Source organism: Phragmites australis, chromosome 1, assembly GCF_958298935.1.
Source record: "Phragmites australis chromosome 1, lpPhrAust1.1, whole genome shotgun sequence".
Lineage (NCBI taxonomy): Eukaryota > Viridiplantae > Streptophyta > Magnoliopsida > Poales > Poaceae > Phragmites > Phragmites australis.
In genome coordinates this window covers 44,814,237-44,826,036 of record NC_084921.1, presented here as the reverse complement: position 1 = coordinate 44,826,036, position 11,800 = coordinate 44,814,237, and the positions used below count along the sequence as shown (strand labels likewise).

General features: G+C 41.4%; 1 pseudogene; it reads right to left on the bottom strand.

Annotated features, from left to right (window-relative positions):
- Nucleotides 1-1,146: 1,146 nt before the first annotated feature.
- Nucleotides 1,147-4,207, bottom strand: LOC133885253 (putative disease resistance RPP13-like protein 3; annotated as a pseudogene).
- Between the last annotated feature and the right edge of the window lie 7,593 nt (nt 4,208-11,800).

Below are 11,800 nucleotides of genomic sequence, written 5' to 3'. Positions count from 1 at the left end.
TATGGATTCTTAGGATAAATCTAGTTCGTTAGATGTTTATAACAATGAGTAGTCACTACATGAAATAGTGATACGGGTGACGGGTCTCATCCCGAACGTGTCACTGATGAGTCGTTATTGGTGATGGGTACAAACTTGTCACTAATAAATATCATAGGTGACGGGTCGTAACAGTGACTCGTCACCGATAACTGAACATAAATGACGAGTCAACAGTGAACCGTCACTTATAACTGATGAACGTGTTTCGCGTTTTTTAGACATGAAAAAAGTCAAAAATATATATTTTTTTTCTCCCAAGAGCTATCCTAATACAAGGCCCATCGCATATATCCAATTCACATCATTGTCAAACATATTTCGGTCTTTACATTTTGTTGGACTTAAACCCGTGCCTAGGACCTCATGCGCGACTCCCTTACCACCCTAGCTATCACGTGCTTGTGATAGAAACCGGTTATGTTATCCTTTTAACCTTCATTATCAAATGTCATAGGTGATAAGTCATAACTGTGATGATTGAGCTATAGATGACGGGTCATAACTACGAACCGTCACCTATGACTGACCTAGGATGACTCATCACTTATGATAAATCATAAATGATAGTTAACAACTATGATCCATCACTTTTATCATCAATGATGGGTCATATTATGACATGTCACTCATTTCGTGTCTTCTTTATCTGTTTTTCACGTAGTGAGTCTAGACTATTTTCTTTTTTCTGATTAACACGGTAATTTCGTGGTTTTAACGACGAATGTGGATGCTCCTTCTGCATCTCGAATATTAAGATAATAGGTAGATAGATTATAATTTTTTATTTTGATTTTAGTTATTTATTAAGCGTATTTGATATAGATTCTTTGGTTTCCAAATTTAGTATTTATTAATCATATTTTATATGAGCTCTTTGATTTAATCTAGACAGTTAGACGTTCATAATAACGAGTGATCTAGATTTTTTTTTCTTTTTTTATTAACGTGATAATTTCGTGAGTTTAAGAGGGAACGTAATGACTTATTTTCCTCTTAAATAATTATATAATAGATAGATATCTGCTAAAAAGTAGTACAGTGCTGCCAGCTGACATTGACTTTCTAAGAGGAATCAGGAAATCGACTGAGCTATCCTTGTTCAGTTCAACAACTCACAGAACAAAAGGTATTCCCATGGCCGAACCCATCCTTGCTTCCTTGATCCATGGCATAGCCTCTCTGCTTAGCACCGGAGTAGCCGACCAAGCCCGCCGCCTCGCCACAGGCCAAGACGAGCATGCATCTCTTCCTGCACGAGATGGGGCCATGCAGCATCGACGGCAGCGTGCCCACAGAAGCGTGGACTGACCAGACAGCGCTGTACCTATCCAGCATGCCACAATAATGCCTATATAAACTGAAAGCCGCAGCCCTGTTTGGTGTGCGAGCAGCCAAATACCTTTTCCAAACTACCGTGTTTCTTCACAGGCGCCGGCACGCTGATCCTGCGCGCGGAGGGGCCGTCCAACACGGAGCTCCGTCGGGACGACGGTTGGCGAGGAACACACATTGCTGCACTATTCTTTGGGATTTCTTCAAAGAAAAACATCGCATATACATCACCATGGGCACGGCGACGAAGCAAGCGCACGACGAGGACACGGGCTGCAGGAAGAGCCTGAGACAGCGAGAGGTCGGGAGAGCACGACGTGCGCTCGGCTTTGATGGCGAGCATCACGCAATGCCGTGCGTGCAGCGCGCGCGACTGACCGGCGGGAGCACGGCTGTCGGTGCCTGGGGAGGATCGGTGAACCAAAGGCCAACCAACCCAGATCCCAATTTGACGGTCGCGAAGATGCGCAAAAATCAGGTAAAGATTGATGGAGAGTGAGCATGAAGCTCCTAAGCATCCTACACATTTTTAGACTCAGGTATGAACTCTGGAGGGACAAACAAAAAATAGAAATTTCATTTTTAGTAAATGAAATAAGGACCACCCAACCACCCGGAGATCCCCGACTTGACAGCGGAACTGACATGGAAAGAATTCCAAAAAAATCGTGGAGATTGAGAATGCAGCTAGGAAGCATCACAAAGATATCAGGTTCAGATGTAATCCACAGTGGAATAAACAAAAAGGGAGAAATTTACGGGGTGGTCGGTAAATGTAACGACGTCACCTCACACCACCCATCGTTTAGTGTTGAGAAAAGCCCTAGCCTAAAGATATTTAAATGATACATTATAGTATTATTATAGCTATTATAGTATCATAATCATCACATGGTATGTAAAGTGTGAAATACTCGAAATATCCTCTTTGTATATGATTGTAACATAATATCTTAAAAATAGATTGATAATTTCTCTTATCATTTCTCTCTATAAATAAGCCTTTGAAGAGCATGAGAAGAGGATCCAAAATGTTTTTTCCATAACACTAACTTCATTTCTCTCTTGTTCTCTCCACTCAGCTCACTATTCAGCTTCAAGCTTGAGTCTCCTCTTATGAGCGGGACTCTCGCCGTATCTGTTCAGGGCACGCTTTCGTGCTTCAACAGCGAACCAGCGGATGAGGGAGTATTGTTGGGGAAACGTCCCACCCTAAAGATATTTAGACGGTGTACTGTAGTATTACTATAGCTATCATAGTATCATAATCACACGTGATATGTAAAGGGGTCAAATGCCTGAAATACCCCTCTATGTACATGATTGTAACATAATATCTTATGGACAAACTAGTAATTTCTCTTACCCTTATCTCTATAAATAAACTCTCAAAAAACAGGAGAAGAGGACCACAAAGGTTTTTCCCATAATAATAGCTTCATTTCTCTCTTATTCTCTCATCTTGGCTCACTGTTTAACTCCAAACTTGACCCTCCTCTTATGAGCGGGGATCTCATCGTATCTGTTCGGGGCACGCTTTCGTATTCCAACACTAAAGGTGATAATGGGCGAGGTGGGGCCGGCGTGCCCCCATCCCCGAAAGTCATATCGGGGCAAATACTCACTCCTTCTCCATTCCCGTCAGATCCTCGAACTCCGACGGGGCCCTGGCGGTGTGGGCACGGTAGACATGGCGAGTAGGCACAGCGATGAGCGGGCGTAGCGGACGTGACGAGCAGGGGCTACGACGAGCGGACTTGGCAAGCAACGTGGCGAGCAGGGGCTGCAACGAGCAGACTTGGCAAGCCGCGAGTGCGGCAAGCGGCCGAGTAAACGGCAGACTCGAGGCTCCATAGAACCCCGCGGAGAGAACTCCGTCCCCACCTCCATCCTAACTTGGACTCAGGGTCCCACCCCACGGGGCAAAATCTGACCCCATCTCTAACCCCACTCAGAGCGGATCCTCAAGGATCCCTGCCCTCACCGGGAAAATTGTCACCCCTACCCTCGCCATCGGGGCGTGCAGGAGCTTCGTCTGGGAAGCCGCCGCCAAGGAAACGGAGCTCCCTCAGACGCGCGATGAGAATCAAACAACCCAGCTTTAAAGCTCCTTGTAACAATGTTACAGTTCAATACTACCGCTGCACCGCTGCTGAACATGGAAACAGATCGCAATCTTTTCTTGTGTTCTTTGCTGAATGGCACTTGAGGTGTCTGCAGTGAGATTCGCCGAGCACTAATGCTGGCGCCTTTATAACAGCACATGATGGAAATCTCACATTTTCAGAGAGCAAGATGGCAAGATCGTGGACAAGATGATGAACTCTGCACGCTTTTACACTTCCGCTGCTGCTTGCAATCGCCATTTCTATCATGCTTTCTGTTAATGAGCTCCATGAGGTACTTGCAGTCATTTCAAGTGTCTCATCGGCCTTCTCTTGCACAAATCCTTCGGCAATCCATAACCGAACCAGCTTCTTTCGGGGTATCTCCGATTCATATGGGATGACAGAGCAGCAGAAAGCATGGCTTCAAAGCGTGTGGGAGGTCCCTGTAATTTAAGAGGAGTGCTTGCTGAACTCCCATTTCACCGTTGCTTAGGCCCCTCTGGATCTTGCCAGGACACGCCTCCATTCGGTGTCTGTTTTTTCATTCCTGGACATCATGCTCCCTGCTGCAACAATAGCAAGGGGCAAACCAACACACTTTTTCACAATGTCCTTTGAGCTCTCCTTCAGATCATCAGGGCATGGAATGTCCCAGTTTTCAAGAATGCCTTTCTGCAGAACAAATTATAGGAATCTTGGCCATCTAACGGAGGACACCTCGCCATTCCATCGTGTTCGAAACGTAGACCCATGAACTGCGGTCTAGGTGCTTCTTCCCATCTGGGTGGTTGTACACCTTCTTTGCAAGCGTAGTCTTCCCAGCACTACCCATGCCAACCAAGGACGTGTCGCTCAGCCCCGAGCCCCTGCGCAAGACACGCTGAAGTATCGCTTCCATGTCTGTATCCAGGCCTACAGCGTCTCTGTCATGAACCAGAGGAGACGAGGCAAAGAGGCCTTGGATCCATTTCTCACTCGGCTCTGCCGGCCTTTTCGGTTGCGCACTCTAACCGACGGCGGGAGATGTCTCTTAGCTGGGTCCTGATGCGCCTGATCCGAGCCCCAACTTTTCTCCGAGCTCTCAGGTTACCGAGGATGCTGCGACCACTCACATGACTGGCGTCGAAGACATCAACGACGTCCTCTGAATCAAGCATGATGTCCCTCCCAATCCCAACAACCTGTAGCTTTCAACAGCGCCCTTCGGAATGTCAGTCTTGCTTTAAGATCAAAGTGATGCCAAGTGATTCTGACAGTTCGAAATCCCTTTTTCCAATAAGATTACACTCGTTTGAATGAATCCAGAATTCATTCCTGAGAAGATGCTTGGATTTCAGATAAAACTCCTGCTCTCCAATTTCCCGAACCTTACATTGTGCAACAAGTCAACAAGTGTTTAGTGGAGTTCATCAGCTTATCTTCATAAGAAACTAGTAAGCTTAAATTTATTTTACCACTATTTTTCTTTGTATATATTATTGTTTCTTACGCAATCATTTTGAATAAATACAATATCCAGTCATTGTCACGTAGACACTGTAACCTTAAATTGTTATAAATCGTGAAATCATTGGCTTCGTGTCGTGAAGAAATTAGCGATAATTAAGCCTATTTTACCCTCTCGACACTTTATTGAGTTAGGAAAACACCCCTGAATTTCGGAACATCAGTTTTGCAACCTGATCTTTTGGGTTTCTCTGATTTTATAGCTTCACCTTGCAAGCTTTATATCCGATACCCAATCCACCTACTACAACTCATAGTTTAATGTCTACATCACAACCCTTAATTCACATACCGCATCAATCTCCAACTAAAAACGTGCGCATGTCTACCTAAAATAAGGGCAACTCTGCTTTTTGCAACTTGACGTTCAATGTGCATGATCATCGAGGGAACTGCTGTAGTGCAATTGGTAAGGCACCAATAGAGGAGCCTGCCGGTCAGGCGTTGAATAAAGGTCGGGGTAGTTAAACCAACGCCCTATTTTTAAAAATGTGCATGATCATCTTGTGTCTCTTGTTTTCTGAATACTTGGACTTGAGGAGCCTGATGCGGCCGTTCTTGGCCCTTTGTCCTTGGACAGCTCTCGGTTCCCGTTTGGCCGCACCTGCGTCTCACTCACCGCGCTTGCCTCGCCGGGCCTCCGTCTAGCCCTCTCGCATGTCACGACATCAAGCTCTCCGTCGAGCTCTGCCTGTGCATCATAGGATAGCTTGATCGCTGCAACTGGTGAAGTCATTGCGTAGCCCCACAATGGCGGCCTCCATCATGATTCATGACGTAGTTTATCGCTCTTGCAATCGGTAGCCTGTCACATCAAAAGCATGCCGTGGATGCTAGGAGCCTGATGGACATGGTGTTGATGGCCTTCTTGACATGGTTGCCGACATGTTCTGTGTCTCGAGGAGGAGGACATGCGTTGGGACTTCGCCGGCGGAGCAAGATGTCGCGAGTCTCGACAATGGACGTGCCCAATATATGTACACGCATGGAGATATAGATGGCTTCCAAATCAATCTGTTAAGAAAGATTGAATTGTAATCTCATATTTCCATACTAAAGCTTCTACGTATATGGATAGGATTCTATTCTTATAAAAAAAAATTGTTATGGACAACTCGGGCCGGCCAAGCACGGATCCAGCTCAGCACGACTCGGCTACTATAACGGGTCATGCCGTGCCGGCCCGCGTGCCTCCTCTCGGCCCACGGTACGGTCTGTCGGTCACCGTGTCGTGTCAGGTCGATTCGGGCACGATTGCGGTCTGGTGGCACAGCCGGCCCAATAGGCACGACAGGCACGGGCAGCCCGATAAAATAAAAATAGCTACAAAATTAAAAAAAATATAAAATATATAAAAATATGATAAAAATATAGATAATAGATAAAAATAAATATATAATTAAAAAATATAGAAAATAGAAAATAGCCGAGCCCATGCATATCGGACCGGATCATGCCTGGCTGGGCCGTGCCCGTGCTGGCCCGACTCAACCGGACCGTACTGTGTCGTGTCTAGACCGTGCCTATAGTGTCGTGCCTTGGACCAGCCTATTTAGACATCTTTAGCGTCGTGGCTGCCACATGCACCAGTCATGCCGCTCAGGAGGTGATGAAGTTGCTTGGCCCGAGTGGGAAGGAAATGAGCATGAGGGGGGAGTGGGCCAAATGGTCGATGAGGGTGGAGGAACAAATATAAGGGAGGAGTGGTGGATTTGGAAGGAGATTGATCAGAGCTCGTGGGTGGAGAAATTCTACTGTGTAACAGTTACGTAAACTGATTTATATAACCAATTAACAAAAACTCCATATTAGGAACCGTAAAAAATTCCAATAAAAAAAAAATATGATAACGTAGAACATGCTATCTCTACAATCTCATAAAATTTTAGCTCAAGGCATGTATAAAGAGAAAAAAAAGAGAAATTTCATTTGTGAATAGTACCTCCACATGAATAACTAAATTTTCTCTTTTTTTCTTCATGTATAAATTGTTGTTTGAGCTCAAATTTATAAGATGTGATAGTATGCTCTACACTATCATATTTTTGTCGGAATTTTTATAACTCCTAACAATAAGGCTTTTGAAATTACTTCATATGGATTTATTTGGTCACATTTCTTACATAAGTATTGGCGGTAACACGCAACAAACCGGTTATATCTTCATCAACTCATGAAGAAAACTCCATATGAACTCATTACTGGTAACAAGCCAAATGTCTCATACTTTCGGGTATTCAGGGGTAATTGTTCAATTCTAAATAAAAGTCTAAAACCTCTAAATTCTCTTTTAAAGTTGATAAAGGATTTTTGCTTAGATATGGATCAAATGCATATGCATACCGTGTTTTCCACAACACCATCGATATTGTTGAAATTACACGTGATGTAACATTTGACGAAAGTAATGGCTATCAAGTAGAGCAGGTTGGTCATAATGTTATAGGTGATGAGGAAATTCAAAGTGAAATAATCAAAAGAATATCAATCGGAGAAATTAGGCCACAAGAACCCAGAGTAGATCCCACTCTCTCTCCTCTTCATCAATACAAGTGGAGTCACCTACTTCAACTTAAGATGAAGACATCTCCAACACATTTCTAGATCATGATGAAGAAGAGAAAGTTAAACCTCAACCTCAAGTGTCACACCCAAGAGTTCATCAAAGTGTACAAAGATATCACCCTGCTAATAATATACTTGGAGATATAAATAGGAGAGTCTCTACTAAATCTCGAGTTGCTAATTTTTATGAACATTACTCCTTTGTTTCTTCCCTGGAATCTCAAGAGCCACACTCGAAGATCTGAATTAGGTGATGGCAATGCAAGAAGAGTTAAACAACTTCACCCATAATGAGGTATGTTCTTTGGTGAAAAGACCCGATCAAAACATAATTGGTACAAAATGGGTCTTTCGGAACAAGCAAGATGAAAATGAAATAGTCATGAGGAACAAGACAAGATTGGTTACACAATGCTTCTCTCAAATTGAATGTTTAAATTTTGGTAAGACTTATGCCCCTGTTGCTAGATTATAGTCAATTCATATATTACTTACTTTTACTACTCACCATGATTTCAAGCTATATCAAATAGACATGAAAAGCATATTCCTAGATGAACTCATCTCGGAATTAGTATATGTTGAACAATCCTCAGGTTTTGAAGATCTTAAATTCTCATCTTATATCTATAAACTCCATAAGACACTATATGTGTTTAAACAAGCTCATAGAGCATAGTATGAGTGCCTTAAAAATTTTCTAGTCAAGAATGGTTTTGAAATTGGGAATGTCAATACGACTATCTTTACTAAAAAGCTTTATAATATTTATCTGTATGCCAAATATATGCTGATGACATTATATTTGGCTCTAATAAGAAAACTTTTAGTGAAGACTTTATTATTATGATGACTAAAAGATTTGAGATGTTTATGATGGGGGAGTTGCAATTCTTCTTAGGATTTTAAATAAAGCAACTCAAGGAATAAATATTTAGATATCAAACAAAATACATCAAGGACATACTAAAGAGGTTTGATATGGTGAGTGCTAAACCCATCCACACCCCATTCAATCAAATATCCACCTCGAACTCAAGAATAATGGTAAATCCATTGACCGAAAGGTATACCGTTCCATGATTGATTCATTGCTTTATATTTGTGCATCTAGGTCAGATATCAAAGTGTGTATGTTTTCAAGATTTCAAACCGCTCCTAAGGAGTGCCACGTAATGACCGTTAAAAGGATTCTTAGATATCTTGTTTATACCCCAAACTTAGGGCTTTGGTATCCTAAGGTTTTGAGCTTTGACCTTATTAGTTATTCGGATGCCGATTATGCATGTTGTAAAATGGATATGAAGAGTACATCGGGTATATATTAATTATTGGGTAAATCCTTAGTCTCATGGTCATCCAAGAAATAAAAATCTGTAGCCTTATTCATCGCCGAAGCAGGATATGTCTCGACGAGTAGTTGTTGCATTTAATTACTTTTGATGAGGCAAATCTTGAAAGATTATGGAATACGTATGAATCATGTGCCTCTTTTTGTGTAATAATGATCGCGCTATCAAAATAACTAATAATCTTGTCCAAAACTCTCAAACCAAACACATAGATATCGGACATCATTTTCTTAGAGATCACACAACAAAATGCGATATAGTCCTAAGCCATGTAAGAACTAAAAAATAATTAGCTGATATCTTCACCAAACTCTTAGATGAGCATATGTTTTGTGAGTTAAGGGATGAGTTTAATATCTTAGATTTTTGTGACGTGGCTTGACTCATTGCATACATTGTTTGCATTTGCCTAGGTGTTTTTGAGCTAAAGATGGGGAACATATCTTGATAAAGTGATGCTCTCTCAATGAGCACCCACAAATCACAAGGTGTGAATAAATTAATATTTTAGCAATTAAAGAACTTTTAAGTGAATTATAAAAGTGAGTTCAAGTGCTTACGGATCTCGTTCTAGCTGAATTTTGGTCCTAGTACAATAAACGAATTCATACAAGTTTGAAAACTCAGATAAATCATCATTTTTGGTTCATTTGGTCTCTTATGATTACTGTTCGAGTTGATTGGCCTTTTTCACGCCAATTCTTTCATTTTGATCTTCGGATAATGTTAATTCACTTATCATCATTGTTTTGTGTGCTCGAATGTTCGCTGATCATAAGTGGAGAAAACATCTCAAGTATATCCTCGGTAATTTCCTCCAAAATCTTGTTCAAAATTCAAGTTTTGTCTCTCAAGTCTATATGAAAATCTGGAAGTTTTCACTATTTGGAACATCCGATTTCTCCAATCAAAACATATGATATTTCTAGTACTTAACTTATATCGGAACATCTGACCTTTGTTTTTTCTCAAAATCACTTATGTTACTTTTCACCAATTAGAACATCTGATCATTCAATCGGGATATCCGATATACAGTATTCAACAGAAGTTTTTAACCCCATGAATGGTTTCCATCTTACCCATTCACTCTTTTACTCCACCCAACATCTCTCTCTCTCTCTCTCCCCCCCCCCCCCCTTTGGTGACCAAATCTTCTAAGGGCTCGAAACCTCTTATCTCCACTGGAGCTTGGGCTAGCATCACATTAGAACCTCCGATCTTCCTCGAATCGTCTTTTCTTGTATCAAGGTATCCTCAAACCCCGGCTTGTCCTCTCTACTTTTGGCGGATGAATATCAATCCCTTCGGTAAATAGTGTTGTTCTTCATCGTATATATCTTTTCCTAGGGCTTATCGCTAGTTTATGGATCGATCCGTGAGAAAAGTGATGACCCATCTAATATGGGAACATCTGATCGGGCCAATCAGAACATTCGACTGAACCATTCGAAACATCCGATATTCATAGATCTCAACCATAAAGCCTCACTTTGTGCACAAATTTGTTTCCTTTCTTATCGATAAATCTCAGCATATCTAGCTATCTATCTGTCTAGGATTGGTTAGCATATATGGAGGTGGTGATGATGTTCGTCGTTATTTACATCCAGATGGATGTTGGTATGTTCATCTGTTTGACAATTCAGATGATGAACCGATAATGCAACACTATAAGAGGAGGATAAAGCAAAGGATAAATCATAGTCCTCAAGTCGATAAACAAGCAGTTAGAAATGGAAATATGCCAGTTGGGAGGACTAGGAATCCAAATCAAAGTGACTCTAACAGAGACGGTCAGACAACCAATATCTCTACAGGTGGTCAGTTACCACCTAGGAGACCTAGGAAATTGTCATAGGATCAAGTTCCCAAGGTGGTGCTCAAGTTAATGATGATCAAGATGAACCAAATGAGCTTAGACTTTTCCGCTTGTCTAGCCCCTTGACAATGGCAAATCATTATAGACGTGTTGTCAGCTACAAAGGGAGAACAAAAATAGTCAGAGAAGGAAGAAAGAAAATCCTCTTAATTATAATAGGATGCCTATAGATCTCTCGCTTTTGGTCTCTTTTTTAGCAGGATGTATATGAGACCGTCATTCTATCTAGGAAGTCATCTGTTTCACTTATATAGTGGATTGATTGGTCTTACATAGAGATTCTGACAATCCTGATTTTAATGAAGTTGTTGCTGCTTGTACGCACCTAACATGAAGAGAACCATGGCATTTAAGTATCTATAGTACATTGAGATTATCTGTTAGTTCTATGCTATCTTATATGTGAATACATATGTTGCAAGAATCATGCATTGGATGACGAGTACAAGGTGAAGTACAAACACTTTGCTACACACTTGGTTTCACAAGTAGAGATGTGCACAACAAAGAAAGTATCTATGATGAGCCAATCATTACTATTGTTGACATAGAGCGCATGTATGATCTAAACAAATCATATAAGCTAGGTAAAACCCCTTTGGGAATAACATCTCCGTCTCTCCGTTCTTTGATTATTTCGTATAATTGCTTTACTTTAATTGCCAGTTCATAAATTATGTTGTGTTAATCCTAGGATTTATGTCTCATATAGGATTCATTTTGTTACTTGTTTTAAGTAGATTTAAATTTTCAGCTTGAAAGGGTTTTAAAAAAAAAAAGCATATTCAACCCCTTTAGACTTTTATCTTAACTCTTCAGTTATCTTATTTAATATTTATGTTTTTATTGTTAAGTACCGGTACTTTCTAAAAGTCAAATTCTAAATATAAACTAAACATGCGTCAAATTGTGTTTCATATTCACGGCACTTTGCATACTTGCTGATGCCTCCTGCAGGCTGCAGCGGTCCCCATCCCACCGCGGCCCGCGCATCTCTGCGGGCACCAAGCACA